The sequence below is a fragment of the Pleurodeles waltl genome, chromosome 5 (genome assembly GCF_031143425.1).
Source record: "Pleurodeles waltl isolate 20211129_DDA chromosome 5, aPleWal1.hap1.20221129, whole genome shotgun sequence".
Classification (NCBI taxonomy): domain Eukaryota; kingdom Metazoa; phylum Chordata; class Amphibia; order Caudata; family Salamandridae; genus Pleurodeles; species Pleurodeles waltl.
In genome coordinates, this window is record NC_090444.1 from 1665956828 (window position 1) to 1665975480 (window position 18653).

The window sequence follows — 18653 nt, forward strand, 5'->3', positions numbered from 1 at the left end:
TTTGAGTGTGAAGATGTATACAGACAGACAATATGGTTTTGAAGTGGTCCATGGCTTTGGACAGTTGTGGTCACAAAAGGGTTGTGTGATATTCTCTGGGACTCCCACCAGGAACCCTTCAACATACTTGATTTGTTGGAAGCAATACATCAGCCAAGAGAAGATGCAGTGGTTATGTGTACGGCCCATAAGGCTGGAAAATATATGACCATGCTTAGAAATAAATACAGAGGCCAGGTGGCCAGATGCTGTGCACTTGAGAATGAAGCTTTAATATCAAATGAACAAATTACAATTCAAGAGACATAGCAAAATGATATTCAAAAATATCAAGTGATACTTATGTTGATAATGCAGAAATTGTACAATATTTCTTATTGAATCTAATACATACTTCTCTGGGTTAATTGAGGGATCCTCTAGAAGGAAAACCTAGAAGATGAGAAAAGAAGTGGATTATAAAAATAATTATCAAGATGTTTTGAGGACTACCCCAACTGGAAATCAGATAGCATTGCAGTTATGTTATCTGTATTTGTAAAGTGCACTATCACCCATCAGGGAATCCTGAGACTGTTGTCAAGGTTTTGTTGAGGCAATTAATACCCCATCTGGCCTGCTGACCTCTATTGAGATGGATTGTGGTTCCCACTTTAAGAATAAAATTTTGAAATTGATTTGTACAGCTCTCCAGATTGGTCAAATGTTCCATTGTAGGTATCGTCCTCAATCATCAGGTGTTGTGGGGAGTGTGAATGGACCATCAAAAACAAACTAAGCAAAGTGTGTGCGTTCACTATTGTAAAACGACCAGATGACCTTTGTTGCACTGGGTTCTGCCCAGCAGTGTACCTTGATTTTTCTTTGCATTTTTTATCACCCAGTTTTTAGACTTTTTACTGTGGATGAGTCTCACTACTGGTGTCTTACACACAGTAATCACAAGGTAAACGGACTGCATGTGTTTATCACCAGTGTCTGTATTTTAAGATAAGGCCACTGCAATGCAGCAAGGGGCACTTGGCCTGTAACACAGGAACACATGTGCACACGTGTGCGAGCTGAGTGTGGGAGACTACTGTTGTGTGCAGCCTGGTAACAGCACACAGGTAGCTTGGTGCAATGAGGACTCTGCAGGGATAAGTATTCACCTGTGTAGGAAAGTACCATCTTGCCTGTTACCCCCATTTTTACTTGTGTGTCAGTTTGTTTTGCCTGTCTCACTGGGATCTAGCCAGGACCCCAGTGCTCATAGTTTGTGGCCTGAATGTGTTGTTCCCTGTGTGGTGCTTAACTGTGTCTCTGAGGCTCTGCTAATCAGAACCTCAGTGCTTATGCTCTCTCTGTCTTTAAAATTGTCACTGCAGGCTAGTGACCATTTTTACCAATTCTGATTGGTACACTGGAACACCCTTACAATTCCCTAGTATATGGTACCTAGGTACCCAGGGTATTGGGGTTCCAGGAGATCCCTATGGGCTGCAGCATTTCTTTTGCAACCCATAGGGAGCTCAGACCAATATTACACAGGACTGCCACTGCAGCCTGAGTGAAATAACGTCCATGTTATTTCACAGCCATTTTACACTGCACTTCAGTAACTTATAAGTCACCTATAGCCTCACTTGGTGAAGGTTAGGTGCAAAGTTACTAAGTGTGAGGGCACCCTTGCACAAGCCAAGGTGCCCCCACATAGTTCAGAGCAATTTCCCCGGACTTTGTGAGTGTGGGGACACCATTACACGCGTGCACTACATATAGGCGAATACCTATATGTAGCTTCACAATGGTAACGCCGAATATGGCCATGTAACATGTCTAAGATCATGGAATTGTCCCCCCATGCAAAATCTGGTATTGGGATGCCAATCCTATGCATCCCCGGGGTTCCAGCATGGACCCCGGGTACTGCCAAACCAGCTCTCTGGGGTTTTCACTGCAGCTACCACTGCTGCCAACCCACAGACAGGCTTCTGCTCTCCTGGTGTCTGGGCAGCCCAGTCCCAGGAAGGCAAAACAAAGGATTTCCTCTGAGAGAGGGTGTTACACCCTCTCCCTTTGGAAATAGGTGTTAAGGGCTGGGGAGGAGTAGCCTCCCCCAGCCTCTGGAAATGCATTGAAGGGCACAGATGGTGCCCTCCTTGCATAAGCCAGTCTACACCGGTTCAGGGATCTCCCAGCCCCTGCTCTGGCGCAAAACTGGACAAAGGAAAGGGCGGTGACCACTCCCCTGTCCATCACCACCCCAGGGGTGGTGCCCAGAGCTCCTCCAGTGTGTCCCAGACCTCTGCCATCTTGAATTCAGAGGTGTGAGGGCACAATGGAGGCCTCTGAGTGGCCAGTGCCAGCAGGCGACGTCAGAGACCCCTCCTGATAGGTGCTTACCTGACTAGGTGGCCAATCCTCCTCTGAAGGCTATTTAGGGTCTCTCTTGTGGGATTCTCTTCAGATAACGAATGCAAGAGCTCACCAGAGTTCCTCTGCATCTCCCTCTTCCACCTCTGCCAAGGATCGACCGCTGACTGCTTCAGGACGCCTGCAAAACTGCAACAAAGTAGCAAGAAGACTACCAGCTACATTGTAGCATGGCTTTCTCTACTGTTTCCTGGTGGTGCATGCTCTGGGGGATGTCTGCCTTCACCCTGCACTGGAAGCCAAGAAGAAATCTCATGTGGGTCGACAGAATCTTCCCCCTGCTAATGCAGGCACCAAACTTCTGCGTCACCGGTCCTCTGAATCCCCTCTCATCTTGACAAGCGTGGTCCCTGGAACACAGAAGCTGGATCCAAGTGACCCCGACAGTCCAGTGTTCCATCTGTCCAAATTTGGTCGAGGTAAGTCCTTGCCTCCCCATGCCAGACAGTAATCCTGTGTACTGCGTGAACTGCAGCTGCTAGGGCTTCTGTGCACTTTTGCAAGGAATCCTTCATGCGCAGGCCAGGTCCCCAGCGCTCTGTCCTGCATTGCTCAACTCGCTGAGTTGACCACCACCTTCGTGGGGCCCTCCTTTGTAGTGTTGAGCCGACCGCCATGCTCAGTTTTCTTGAACCCGTGTTCAAGTACTTCTGTGGGTGCTGCATGCTTCTGCGTGGGCTCTCTGTATTGCTGAGCGCCCCCCCTGCCTCCTCCTCCAAGGGGCGACCTCCTGGTCCTTCCTGGGCCCGGGCAGCACCCATTTCCTTCAGCCGCGACCTTTGCAGCTAGCAAGGCTTGTTTGCGGTCTTTCTGTGTGGAAACAACTCTGCATCGTCCAGCTCGCCGTGAGACATCTTCTGTGCAAAGGAGAAGTTCCTGGCTTCTTCCGTTGTTGCAGAATCATCAGCTTCTTCTACCCGGAGGCAGCCATTTTGCACCTTCATCTGGGGTTTAGTGGGTTCCTGCCCCCCTCTGGACACTTTCGTGACTCTTGGACTTGGTCCCCTTCCTTTACAGGTCCTCAGGTCCAGGAATCCGTCTTCAGTGCTTTGCAGTCAGTTGTGGTCCTTGCAAAATCTCCTATCACGACTTTAGTGTGTTTCTGGGGAAGTAAGGTAACTTTACTCCTGCTTTTCAGGGTCTTGGGGTAGGGTATCTTGGACACCCTTAGTGTTTTCTTACACTCCCAGTGACCCTCTACACAGTACACTAGGCTTGGGGTCCCTAAGTGGTTTGCTTTCCACTTTCTTAGTATATGGTTTGTGTTGCCCCTAGGCCTATTGCATCCTATTGTATTCTACAGTGCTTGCACTAATTTTCTAACTGTTTACTTACCTGATGTTGGTTTGTGTGTATATTTGTGTATTTTACTTACCTCTTAAGGGAGTATATCCTCTGAGATATTTTTGGCACATTGTCACTAAAATAAAGTACCTTTATTTTTAGTAACTCTGAGTATTGTGATTCTTATGATATAGTGCTATATGATATAAGTGGTATAGTAGGAGCTTTGCATGTTTCCTAGTTCAGCCTAAGCTGCTCTGCTATAACTACCTCTATCAGCCTAAGCTGCTAGAACACTACTAATCTACTAATAAGGGATAACTGGACCTGGCACAAGGTGTAAGTACCATCAGGTACCCACTATAAGCCAGGCCAGACTCCTACAACCTGGTATAGGCCTCATGAGGGTAGTGTACACTAGTAGGGAAAGCCAGTGTGCTTTACTGTTTTAACTATAGTGACACTCCAGTATACACATAGGGAGGGAACTGCCTTAGAGCATAGTTTCCCTTCTCTTTGGCCCACAGAGACCATTGACGTCTTGAATTAGACTCTAACCTGTGTGAGGAAACCAAATATGCAACTTCCAAAATGGTAATTGTATATCTTGTGGGTCATTCAGAGTTTTCATATTTTCCGGGCTCATTTCAGGATCAGAGCCCAGGCCTGTTGTTATGTGCTATGTTCAGTAATAACCTTTTCTCCAGCAGCAGGAACAAATGCCGCCTCCACACAAAAGGAGCAATTAATACTCCTTCTCCTTGCTCCAGAGGAGGAAAGGAGTGGGGCGGAATGACTGCTGTCATTCACCCAGCTGTCACACTGCACCAGGAATGGGCCTGCCCAAGTCCACTAAACAAAAGAGAATGCCCAGATGACTTGAGCTAAACCACTGAGGAGGCCACCTTTGAAATTCTAGTGTGCACATGCCTGGCAGTGTTGTCAGTGGGGAGTGGAGCTGAGACCCCAGGAAGAGATGTGTCCAGAGGCTCCTTAATGACTCTATTTTTGATTGTCCCAAAATGCTATTCAGGAAGGTTGGGACAGGGGTGGGGAGATGATGTGGCATCCCAGGACTGGTTAGGGGTGCCTGTCTTCTGGAAGCCTCCTCTCTCCTTTATAAACCCTTGCACAAGGGGAAGACGCAGTCTTGCCTGCGGAGTTTCTACCTGCTTCGCTGCTGGTTCCTGGGGTTGCCATGGAGAACTGGAAGGAGGAACCCCCCTGACCCAAACTCAGGACCCAGGACTCTGCCCAGTTGACCCCAGGACCAATGGTCTCCCTAAGGGCTAGTGAGGCTGGCCCCTTTACTCCCCCAGAGGACCAGTTGGGGGAAGCCCAGGACTTTTCTGCAACCACCTACAAAGCCACACAGGAGCAGTTGCACAAGGAGCCAGAAGAACATGCTTTTGGTGGACTGCTCTGGTGTGGAGGTGAGGATGGTTGTTGCAACTGCACCTGGTAGACAGAACTCACCATCAACGGTCAAATGTACTGAGGATCGTCCGAATCAGCCCAACGGGGCCCGAGTTGTGGCATTTTAAAGTTTGGCGACTTTTGACCTACTTTCCAGCCTCAGAGCATTTGGGGCTCCGCTGCTGTGCTAATAATTTCCCCCAGGGTGGACCTGGGGACGATGCAAGAAAGAGACATCTTCTCTAGTGAAGGAGAGGGCTTGCATGGGGTCTCCTCCTGGTGTTTCTAGCTCACCCGAGGACCCCTTCCCCTGGGTGGATTCATAGTGCAGGGGCCAGGACCCCATCCCTGACCCCATGAACTCTTATTTATGGGGAAGCACAGTTGTTCTTCCCCTGGAGGAGGTGGGAGGGGCCCAGCACCCCATCCCTGGGCCCAGGAATGGCAGCAAGAGGCTTCCCCCACCGTACACGTCTGCCCGCTGGAGCTGACAGACACACAGAGAGGCTGCTGGCTTCTGCTGCAGCACGCAGTAGTGCTGCCGGTGTGGAGAGTCAGCGAGGGCAGCCAGGGGTGAACTCCCTGTGCTGCCCTCCAACGAAGGCAATCTCTGGGGTGCACAGGTGGGACTGGGCATACCCACAAAAACATGTGAGGCCACATACGAAGGAAAAAAATAACAATAAAGCCACAATGGCTCTCCCTGCTCAGCAGGAGACCTGATACTATGTTATTCACTGCTCTTGGAGATCTGCCCCACAATGCTTTATGGGGCCTTTTACTTAACTTGCATTTTCACCCATATCCCCACCCCTGGTAGTCCTGGAACGATGGGACCACTACTAAATAGCTCAGCACGACGCGCTTGTTCTCCTTGAATCATCTTCTGGGTCCCCACCTTAAGTTGGGGGACCCCAAAATCATTACCCTCTCTGGTTTCACTTGTAATTTCAAGCTCTCCCAAGGCTTGAGTTTTTACTCTACAGCTGGGAGTAATTTGTTCTTTAGAAGTCTTGTATGTGGTAACATTTTATAAGGCCTGGAAGGCCAAGTATATTTCTGAAAAATTATTTTAGTGGGGTTTCATGGTAATTTTTATATGTCTGTTGATCTATAAGTATTGCAATTTTGGCAATGATTCGTGCAAAATTAATACATTAGGATCACCCGGTTAGGGGGTGACCAGTGGTTACAAATGTCATCCATGGTATGTTCCATCTGTCAATGTATATTTGTAAATTACTGCGTAGTATTTAGTAGGGTGTGCATAATAAATGTACTTTTCCTTTTTCTAAAGAAAAAGTACTGACTGGACAATTGTTTATTGAGTGCTATTATTGTGTGCCAGTGATTGGTGAGTACTAGCCCACACCACCTTCCTTGAGTAGGTCTTCGACTGCTCCGCCTCGCTACCCTGTAAGAGTCAAGCGCTACAATAGGGTGTTTGGTTCTCACTGAGGCCAACTGAGGAATAATTATTTGTGCTGGCCACACAGCCAATAGCCCAATTTCCAACACTCTTCCTTTTGTCCTAAGTAATAGAAGCACCCCAGATAGAAAGACTGGTCTCTCACCCCATGTTGTGCTAATGGACCAAGTAATGAGATTGGCCTTCATTTCTTCAGCTACACTTGTTTCAACGACTGATGACATTGTTCTAGATTACTGCAAATGTCTAGCTGATACTGTGAAATGTGTTTCCCATCAGATGAGTCGGACAACAGCATGGTCAAACAAAACTCAATGCCAACCCCGGAACCTAGGAGATTTGGTTCTTATAAATATGTTTGCAAGAGTTCTCTCAAAGAATGTTGGAGAGGCCCATTTCAAGTTAAATAACGCTGCTGTGAAGTGTTTAAGAGCCCCGAATGGCTCCATGCCAACCACACATGAAGAATGAGGCAGTAGAAAAAGAAGTGGTGAAAAGATCAATGATTCACAGATTCAGGATCAAATTCACAGCATGGATCCAGAGATGGAGGGGTGAAGAATATTTTTAAACTGATGAAGTTGGAGAAGTTGTTGCTCATGCATGTGAAGATCTAGGTGAAAATCCTGGTGAAAGTATCAGCAGCTGTGGTTGGTTTCAAATTGAGGGTCAAAGTGAAGATCTGTTGCAAAGTCATGAGTGGCAGCAAGAAATGATAGTCTCTGATCCAAACAGTGAAGGTTTTCAGTTGAAAATGTGATTCTTAAGAATCCCACACCCCCAAAGGGAGAAAGCAGTTCACAGTGAGTTGAGTTGCTGATGCTCATCAAAGTTCAAGCCCATCAGTGAGTGGAGAAGATTCAGTAGCAGTCACAACTGAAAATGCAAGAGTTGAGACACCAATGGCAGTAAAGAGTATCTGCAAATTAAAGCACTGCCAGAATGAAAGACTAAAGTAAATCAAAGAAGAATCTGAAGTGATTGAAATCGATTGAGAGAACAGTGAAAGTGGGTCACCAATTTCTAAAAGAGCAGTAACAACTAGAAATTCAAACAGAAAGTATGTTTCACCTGATAGGGCGTATCTAGCAAATGTGTCTGAAGAAGGAAAAGAAGAAGAAGAGTGAGCTACAGAAATCTGTAGTCCAAAACACTGTTGCAAATTCATTTTTGAAAACGAACTAGAAGAAGAGCCGCCTTGAACTTTGAGAGAAGAGACCGGCAGTGGTAAAGTCAGTTTTACCTTTCCGAAAGAATCGAGATGAAGTAAAATAATTTGAAAACATGAACTGGAGGAACTGAACCAAAACAGCTGATTAATAATCATTTGAAGTCTGATTTGATTTTGATGTTTTATTATTACTTAAAAAAAATACCAATATCTATTATTGTTTTGAAAGAAGAATCTTCTTGGTTTTTGGAGTTTCACATTCCTTTTTCTTTTTGATGAATATATATGGCATATAAAAAATGTTACAAATATATTGGTTTAATCTCCTTGATAATGTCACTAATAGTCTTAATTGGTTTATTGGTCTGCTTCCTTTCTCTGGTGGGCTATGTCTCCCCAGAAGTTGGATTATCTACAATGCATGTTGGATCCAATACATAGACATGTAGTGAACTCTCAGTGGATTTCATGATATATCTACATTAAAATATTGGGTGAGTATGTGTACATCATGGTGATCAAGGTTTGCTTTGTGTGTACTTTTCTTCATTCTTCTCCAGATAACAAAGCAATCTACCTACAAATTCCAATGTACTATGATTTTGCTTGTTATGTGTTTGTTAGCACGTTTAATAAACATATGTTACTGTTACCTTTTTTGACGGATTTCAATGTGTCACTGGAAAACCTTCAGGTTTCTGAAGATGCTAAAATGGGTTAAAATAAGGTAAATTTCTGAAAACAGTTGCACAAATTAACCATACTAATAAAACTAAATGATAGTATGTGTGCAGATTTAGTACAGAGGAGCCTGAGTTTCTTAGGGAATATAATGAGAAAAGGGTGAAAATAGTGGGAGATTGGAACTGTAAAAAGAAGATAGGAGAGCAGATTAAGACTGAGGAAGAATTTCTTTTTTTGAATTTGCATTCAAGATTGAGAATGGAGATTGAAGGAAAGGGTGAGTTGTGTATGGTGCATCATGGACCTACAGGGGTTAGGTCAACTGAATATGTCGGTGAGAGGGTGAGAGGAGTTATGTAGTTAGTGGTAATTTGATGGTTGGTAGGGACCAATTTTGAAAGGAATTTATTATGTGTGTGGTAAGACTGTTTATTTTAATGTGCCTCGTAATTGTCTTGATTCCCGCTGAATAGCTTTAGTGTTTCCAAGAGTCTATCATGTGAGTGGAATGAATGATGCTGTTGGTTTGAAGAGAGTAAAAGATGGTTTTGGAAAATGTTAGAAATTGAGTCTTTGGTTGGCAGTCAGGGCCCCCCTGTCCAAGCAGGAATCCTCACACTAGTCAGGGTAAGTCACACACAATCCAAATTATCCTGTGCCCACCCTCTGGTAGCCTGGCACTGAGCAGTCAGGCTTAACTTAGAAGGCAATGTGTAAAGTATTTGTGCAATAAATCATACAATACCACAATATAGCACCACAAAAATGCACCACATAGTGTTTAGAAAAAATATATAATTTATCTGAGAAGATGCAGGTCAAAACAATTAAAATGCAATAAGTTGATGTTGAGATATCACTGTAAAAGTGAAATAAAGTGTCTTACGTCTTTGTAAAACAAATAAATGTCTCTTAAAACAATATAGGTCTCTTGCAAGCACAAAGTACCTGGTTCGCGTTCGAAATCTCCGCAAGGGACCGCAGAGGAGGCAATGCGTGGAAAACGGGGAGGTGTGCGTCGGTTTCACCCCTTCACACACTGTCTTGTGTCATTATTTTCCACACAGGGAAAGGCTTTGCGGCGATTTCTGGCGCGCTGACTTGGTTCCTCTTCGGGTTACAGGGTTTTCTGGCGCCCCGGGGACGGTGAGTGGAATCCTGGGCTTGCGGAGCGAAGTCACAAGTGCTGCGTCGATCCAGTGGGTGTTGCGTGGAAATTTCTCCCACACAGCAGGCTCTGTGTCATTTCCTCTCTGGAAGTTGGGCTGCGTCGTCCTGGGTCGGCTGTGCGTCGATCCGGTGGGCAGTGCGTCGAACTTCCGGTCGCTATGCAGTCGCTACATCGATCTTCTCCTTGCAAAGTCGGTCTGCATCGTTCAGGTTCGGCGTGATTCCTGACAGTCCTCCCACCAAGGACCCTCTCAAAGGGCAGGGCTTGGAAGGGTGCAGGGGATGGAATTTTTTAGTAAGACGTGGAGCATGAATTTTGGACGTGGGTTCCCAGGAATTGTCCTCAGGCCCATAGCCTTTCCAAGCCAATAAATAGTGTAGAACACCACGGACGAGCCTGGAGTCAAGAATTTTGACCACTTCAAATTCCCATTGCCCTTGTACTTTTACCGGGGGAGGTGGTGGGGCATTGCGAGTATCAGGGAATAGAGAAGGAGTAACTACACATGAAACACGGGGTGTACCTTGAAATCATCTGGCAATGTCAGTTCTACTACCACAGGATTGATGATTTTGGCAATAGGAAAGGGGCCTAGAAATCGGTGGTTTAATTTCCTGGATCCTGCATGATGGAGATTTTTTTATGAGAGCCATACCTGATCTCCTATCTGGTAAGAGGGAGCAGGTCTCCTTCTTTTGTCTGCTTGTTTTTTTACTTGAGCTTGGTAGAGTTTTAAAGGGTGTTGTACTTGTTTTTGAATCTCCTGTAACTCATTATGGTGTTCCTGTACAGATGGGACTCTTGTGGATGTTTGGGACCCCGTTAAAGGTAGCATTCTTGGGTGCAGACCAAACAAACAGTAAAATGGGGATGCTCCTGTAGGCATGTGGACAGTGTTGTTATTTACAAATTCAACAAGAGGTAAAGCCTTATCCCACTCAGTAGACCATATGTCAATGTAACATCTCAGGATTTGCTCCAGCGAATGTTTTTCATGTTCCGTCTGCCCATCCCTTTGTGGATGATATGCAGAGGACAAGGGGACGTCCATACCGACAGAGGAACAGAAGCTACGCCAAAACCGTGATATAAATTGGGGCTCACGATTGGAAACAATTGTGGTGGGCAACCCATGAAGCCGTACAATGTGTTGGACAAACAAATCAGAGAGCTTGGAAGCCATAGGGAGGCATTTTAATGGAACAAAATGAACCATTTTAGTTAGGTAATCTACAACCACCCATATGACAGTGTGTCCATTGGAAGCTGGGGGATCAGAAATAAAATCCATATTTATGGTATGCCATGGGGCCACCGGCATGGGAAGTACCAATCCTGTGGCTGGAGTATGTGGAGTTTTATCCCGAACACAGGTGGAACAAGTCTGGACGTGGCTTCTGACATCCTACACAAGTATCGGCCACCAAAACCATCTTTGACAGAAATCTAACATCTTTTTCTCACCCGGGTGACCTGCAAGGACAGAATCATGTCCCCAATGTAACACTGTATCACTTAATTCTTTGATAGGGACGTACAACTGATCAGCATAGTATAGTAAACCCTCTTTTTCATACACATCAGTTAAACAGGGAACCTTTTGTTGGGCTACCCGTATTTTCTCAAGGAAGTCCTAGAAAGTGCACACAGCCACGATTTTTTCTGGAGGTATAATGCTTCTGACCTGTCTTGCGCAACATCAAAGGAGAAACCCATCCTGGACAACATGTCTGCCTTTTGTTGTGTAGTAATGGGCCTGTAGGTGATTACGAAGTCAAACTCGTTCAAGAATAGAAGCCAGCATAATTGACAAGGTGTCAGGTTCTTGGTCGGTTGAAAAAACTGTCAATTACGGTGATCTGTGTAAATAGTTACGGTGTGTCTAGCTCCTAGTATGTGGTGACGCCATTCCTGGAAGGCAAGCTTGATGGCCAGAAGTTCCCGCTGCGCCACTGTGTGATTTTGCTCTGCGGGTAGCAATTTCTTTGAGAAGTAAGCTACTGGATGGAAATGCCCAGACTCAGGATCTCGTTGGGACAAGACACCACCCACTGTCATTTGGGAAGCGTCTGCTTCCACGAAAAATGGCTGAGCCGGGTCGGGATAATGGAGAATGGGTGCTTCAGTGAATGTGTTTTTAAGATGTTGAAAGGCTTTCTCAGCTTCTGCATCCCAGAGGAACTTAACTCCCTTTTGTAGGAGACGAGTTATGGGAGATACCACTGTAGAAAAGAGGGGTATAAATGTCCGATAAAAATTTGCGAAGCCCAAAAACTGTTGCACTTCCTTGATGGATCTTGGGGCTACCCAATCCAGAATGGCCTGTACCTTGGACCTATCCATGGAAATTCCATCTGGAGTCATCAGATATCCCAGGAATTCTACAGTTGTAGCGTGAAAAACATATTTTTACAGCTTGGCGAAGAGATGATGCTCCCAAAGCCATTGTAAAACTGCTCTTACATGCCCTATATGTTCCTCAGTGGAAGATTAATAGATCAAAATGTCATCTATGTATACCACTACACAGATATCCAGAAACTCCTGCATCACTTCATTGATGAAAAATTGAAACGCTGCAGGAGGGCAACCCGAAGGGCATCACTGTGTACTCGAAGAGTCCGAATTTAGTTCGAAATGCCGACTTCCACTCATCCCCCTTCATCACTCGGGTCAAGTGGTAGGTGACCTAGAGGTCGAGTTTAGTATAAATGGCCGACTGATGTACCTGATGTAAAAGTACCGGGATCAACAGAAGTGGATACCGATTTTTTATGGTCACTTTGTTCACTGCGCGATAATCTATACATCTGCGCAGCTCGCGATTCTTCTTGGGCACAAAGAACAAAGACGACGATACTGGTGACGTTGAATGACGAATTAAACCCTTAGCCAATAGATCATCCAGGTAGTCTTGCAGGTATTGATTCTCAGGCTCAGAAATAGCATACACCCTACTACATGGTAGCGTTGGCCCTGGAAACAAGTCTATACGACAATCGTATGACCTATGTGGCAGCAGCTGGGTGGCCTTCTGTTCACTAAAGACATCATGGAAGTCTTTATACGGTGCAGGAATGGCCAGTGTGCCGCCTGGCTTGATAGCCGTACTATGTGTGGGCCCACAATGCAAGGGTGTCACTAGTAATGGTTTGTCTTGGTAACAGGAGTGCCAGCAATGTTTAGAGTCTAATGTCACTGTCCTTGCTGCGCAGTCAATTTTGGGATTGTGTAACTGAAGTCAGGGTATCCCCAAAATGGCTCCAAATACTGGGGTATCAATGAGGTCAAACAGAATTTGTTCTGTATGGTTGTTTGCACAAAGCATGGACAAGGGTGTCGTTTGATAAATGATAAGCCCGGAGGACAATTCTGAGCCATCCACGGATCGGACTGGTTCATGGACATCTTTTCTGTCAGTTGTAATATTTAGGGTTTTAGCCAAACCCAAGTCTAAAAAGTTTCCGGTAGCCCTAGAGTTAAGCAATATGGGAAAGACCTTACGAACCTGAGGGGACAACACTAACGTCACAATAAGAGTTAGATATCAAGGTACTGGACTGGTGGTATTAGCCAGAAGATGTGAGACCATATTGAAAGAAGCGCTCAATAAAATGGTCTCAGAAGTTATCGAGCCAGTTAGTTTTCTGCCTGGTCAGGAAGAGAGAATTCAGGCCCTGTCACCGCTCTGATGGCTTTCTTTGGAGCAGTAGGCGTGTTAGGACATTCCCGAGCAAAATGCCCTGCCTTACCGCAGTATAAACACAGTTTTAAATTTTTCCCTACGTTCTTTCTCTTCCTTCGATAGTGGGCACAGCACACTGCCAATGTGCATGGGCTCAGGTGTATCATGAGTGGGACGGGTAGACTCCTTTTTCTCAGTCTTGAGCACCACTAAGCGTGTGTCACCCCGGACCTTTTCTCCTTTACGTTCACTCAAGCGGTGATTCAATCATACCATCAGGTCAATGAACTCGGAACATTCCGTAGGAGGTTCCACAATTTGGGTTAGAACATCTTTGAGATCGTCCCGAAGGCCAAAATAGAAGAGGGAGGTCCTCTTCTCTTTGGGCCACTCATTCTCTGCCACCAACCGATTGAAAGAGGTGATATAGGACAGTAGATCCTTGTTTCCCTGGCGCAAACTCAGCAACTCATTGTCACTTGCTTGCACGAAGAGGTGTTTGGAGAACAGTTTCCGCAAGGCTTCCTTGAACCGGTTCAAATCATACAGTATAGGGTAATTGCGCTCCACCAGCGGAATAGACCAATTAGCTGCATTGCGTCCCAAATAAGAGATAATAAAAGCTACCTTTGCAGCATCGCTGGGGAATGCAGCTGCCCGACACATTGGTTAAGAAAAATGTTGAACTTGCCACTATCCCCAAAAATCCTTTCTGGAGGAGCTAAGGGCACAGGGTTTGGTGTTGTGACCATTACCTGCATGGGTTGTGTGGTGGAGGTCGTTGGGCCTGAATGGGGTCTAGGAATATGATTAGACGGGTCAAACCGAGGGGATTGTAGTACAGGAGATCTTTGTTTTAGTTTGACTCCATCCCAGGAGGTGTCTTGTGGTTTATACCGCTGTAGTCCAACTCCAGGTTCTCTTGCTTTAAGGAAAGAACTTCCTTCTGTAATCCTGCTAGGGCCCCAGTTAAATCTAATAAAGATGGAGCATCCTGAGCAGCTGGTAAAGCCTGTGCTAAACCTTTGAAAGTACCCATTGAGGAATCCATTGCCCAAGCTGTATGTTGTGGCTTGGCTTTATGTCGAGACAGGGCCACTCACCCAAAAAGCAGATGTCTGCAGGGGCGATGGTATGCCCCGACCTCCTGGAACACCTCTTGTCACTTCCTGGTGGACACAGAAACCCCAGCCAGTATCCCAAAAGGAAAGGGGGAGTAGAAGAGAAAGAGACAAAACAATGCCATGTCTTGCCGGTCCAGCCAGGCACCCTGTACCTTCGGGGGTGGGGGGCAGGTCATTGTTGACAGAGTGATAGAAGAGTTAGTGCACTCAACTTCCTTGAAACTGAATCTCTCTTTCTGATATGGGCACGGGAGTGGTAGAAGAACACCGGGATGCTCCAGCACTTTTCTTGGATAATAATAACTGTTGGCACAATTACTAACACTGCATTACCAAAAACCCAAACTGAGTACCATAACAATAAGAACTGCAACACTAGGGCTGGCTTCACAGAGATTCACTGTTGCACACTACAATTAGAACTGTGGTTGCACGTATCATGCACAAGAAAGACAAACAAGGGCATTAATATATCACAAATAACTTTCCTGCATGCATATGGTAAACTAAAAAGAAGAAAAACAATCCAAGAAATACAAATGTCCAACCTGGGTTTAAACAGTTAGGGTGGCACAGTTTGGTTTGGTTTCACTGTGTGTGTGAAAAACCCTTCAAAAGCAAATTCCTCAAACCTGAAACACAGGCATGAATGACACAATTTAAATCCAAGAGTTATGCTATTAGAGAAAGAAAAGTCACGTAAATGCTCTTTTAAAATTGCAGTAGTACTTGAGCTCAAGCAGATTTCCTGAAGCACATTTAGGCAAGTAACTACAGTAATAATGGAGAATGTTCAGAAATTCATTTGTCTCTTCAAGATAAGCACTCTGCCAAAATATGAGGTCTGAAATACACCAGATGTTCTAGGAAAGCGCGGCGCTCAAAGAACAAACTCCCTGGAGAATACTAGTCACTTAGCTGCAGTCTTTTCCGGAGTGCTGGAAGAATGCCTGGTGTCAGCTGGTACAGGAATGAAGAAAAGAATTGCCTCAAAAGTCCTGAATACGAGGATGACAGCAGGGGCTGGACTGCCGAATCAGATGCTGAGATCAGGAGGCAAAACAAAGTCAAGCAGGGAGGCATGCTTCACTTTGCTATTTATAGCCAATCAGGAAAGCAGTTGAGTTCCAAATGTGGATGAGTCACCACACCCAATTAGAAGCACATGTCTACACCACACCCAATTAGAAACACATGTCTTTACCTCTTCACATTAGCAAACAAGTATTGGTAAAATAAGAATTGATAAAAACCAATTGCGTAACACAGCACATTATGTTTACTTAGAAACATGAAGGTTTAACCAAGAACAGACATATGATTTAACCCTAATCCCCGGGAATGCTGACAGATAACGCAGGAGGCACCTTGGGGATTCCTGATAGTTATTTTCCATGCAGGGCAAGGCTTTGCATCGATTTCCGGCGCGGACTTGGTTCGTCTTCGGGTTGCGGGGTTTTCTGGCACCCCGGTGACGGTGCGTTGAATCCTGGGATTGCAGAGCGAAGTCACAAGCGCTGTGTGGATCCAATGGGTGTTGCATGGAAATTTCTCCTGCATGGCAGGCATTGCGTCGATTCCTCTCTGGAAGTTGGGCTGCGTCGTACCGGGTCTGCTGTGCGTCGATCTAGTGGACCGTGCGTCGAAGTTCCAGTTGCTACGCAGGCGCTGCATCGATCTTCTCCTTGCGAAGTCAGGCGCGTTGTTCTAGTTCGGCGTGCTATGAATTTCTCACCACACGGCAAGCTCTGCGTTGTTGTTAGCAGCTTGTGCATCGAATTTTCACCGCACAAGGAGTCCAGTTGCATGAGTGAAGTCTTTTTGGTCCTGACACTTCAGGGAACAGGAGGCAAGCTCTATCCAAGCCCTTGGAGAGCACTTCTCTGCACAGCCAGAGGGCAGCAAGGCAGCAGGGCAACAGCAAGGCAGCAGTCCTTCTCAGAAAAGCAGGCCCAGTGAGTCCTTTCGAGAGTCAGGCAGTTCCTCTTGGTAGGTCTGGTTCAGGGATTCTTCATCAGCAGGTTTCTTGTCCAGAAGTGTCTGTGAGGTAGAGTGTCTACCCCAAGAAGTGTCTAAAGTCTGTGGTTTTGGGTGCTCTTCTTATACCCATTTTGGCCTTTGAAGTAGGCTTACTTCAAAGGAAAGTCTCACTTGTTTGTGAAATCCTGCCTTGCCCAGGCAAGGCCTCAGACACACACCATGGGGTTGGAGACTGCATTGTGTGAGGGCAGGCACAGCCCTTTCAGGTGCCAGTGACCACTCCTACCCTCCCTCCTAGCACAGATGGCTCATCAGAATATGCAGGCTACACCCCAGCCCTCTTTGTGTCACTGTCTGGAGAGAGGTGCAAACAGCCCACCTGTCAAACTAACCCAGACAGGGAATCCACAAGTTGGCAGAGTCACAAAAATGGTTTAAGCAAGAAAATGCCCACTTTCTAAAAGTGGCATTTTCTAACACACAATCTCAAAATCAACTTTACTAAAAGATGTATTTTTAAATTGTGAGTTTAGAGGTCTCAAACTGCACATGTCTATCTGCTCCCAGAGGGAATCTACGCTTTAATCATGTTTAAAGGCAGCCCCCAGGTAAACCTAAGAGAGGGATAGGCCTTGCAACAATGAAAACCGAATTTGGCAGTATTTCACTGTCAGGGCCTATAAAATACATTAGTATATGTCCTACCTTAACCATACACTGCACCCTGCCCATGGGGCTACCTAGGGCCTACCTTAGGGGTGTCTTACATGTAAGAAAAGGGAAGGGTTAGGCCTGGCAAGTGGGTACACTTGCTAAGTCAAATTTACAGTTTAAACCTGCATACGCAGACACTGCAGTGGCAGGACTGAGACATGATTACAGGGCTACTCGTGTGGGTGGCACAACCAGTGCTGCAGGCCCACTAGTAGCATTTGGTTTACAGGCCCTGGGCACCTCTAGTGCACTTTACTAGGGACTTACTAGTAAATCAAATATGCCAATCATGGATAAACCAATTAACAGTACAATTTACACAGAGAGCATATGCCCTTTAGCCCTGGTTAGCAGTGGTAAAGTGCTCAGAGTTCAAAAGCCAACAAAAACAGGCCAGGTAAAATAGGAGAAAGGAGGCAAAAAGTTTGGGGATGACCCTGTAAAAAGGGCCAGGTCCAACAGACAGATAGTATCAGATATATTAGGAACTATGATTCCATCTTTAGGTATGGCTGTGAATTATGTGAAAATTACACTGTTGCCTACGCTTGTGGACAGGCTTGCTTCTAATACCGCTGGTGCCTAACTCAGATTAATTCTGAACTAATTTCAATGCAGGGGATGATCATGCAAAATTGCCTAGAGCTTAGAGTTTTGAAGGTTCATACCCTGGTACAGTAGGGTTATTAATGCAGATGTGTCAAACATAACTAATATTTTTTGTGAAACCCAAGCTTTAGGGGAGGATGGCTTGAGGAAAACAGTAGGATATTGGGTTAGTGAGATAGGAAGGGGATTTAGTGAGATAGGAAAGGGATTTAGCAAGGTTAGTGAATGGTTTGATAGTTTGGGCTGTTTTAACCTCTGTAATAATTTTCCACTTGGAACTTCATAGGAATTATTCTATACTGCATGTCTGAATTTTTATAATAAAACTTTTAAACTATTCCCCTGATCCAGAGCATAGGTATTGATTCAGCCCTTTTACTTAATTGAGTGTTGTTAGACCTGGACCTCTCTGCTGTGAGTCCTGATCCCTAAGAGGTGCCCGAGGTCCTGGGCCCTTGGCTGGCAGCACTGAGAGCTCTTCCACAAGAAAAAGGTAAACATTCTTAGGTGTGACTCCTTGCGATACCAGACCTGCTCTTTGCTATTAAAGTCATATCCTTGTGGCCTTCTCCAACGCGAACGGAGCTCTTCACACCGGACTTGAGAAGGTAACTTTTCAGCTGGACTAACCTGGCCTAAACTTGTGACTTCCACCCGGTCTGGTGCGACCAGATAACCGCGAGTTGCACTTCCTGCTTCTTAGAATAAACAAAATGTCCTACCACATTCTTAGTTTTGCAGACAAATGTCTCTTGGTCATGGGTTTCAAACACTAAACATAGTTACATCAATAATTTGTATATCCAAAAGAAATGCACAACCGAAATCATGAATATTTCAATATTATTCAAGTGACGGCGCAGTGAGAAGTGAAAATCAGTGAGCCATAACAAATAAATGAAAAACAAATACAAAAATGTATTTACAATATATACAAAACAAAGGCCAAATCCAAGGATGATAAATGTTAC

The 18653-nt window shown here is 45.4% G+C and overlaps 1 pseudogene; it reads right to left on the reverse strand.

Moving 5' to 3' along the window:
- Window positions 1-403: 403 nt before the first annotated feature.
- The window catches only part of LOC138297142 (b(0,+)-type amino acid transporter 1 pseudogene), a 119053-nt pseudogene continuing 100803 nt past the window's right edge, over window positions 404-18653 (reverse strand).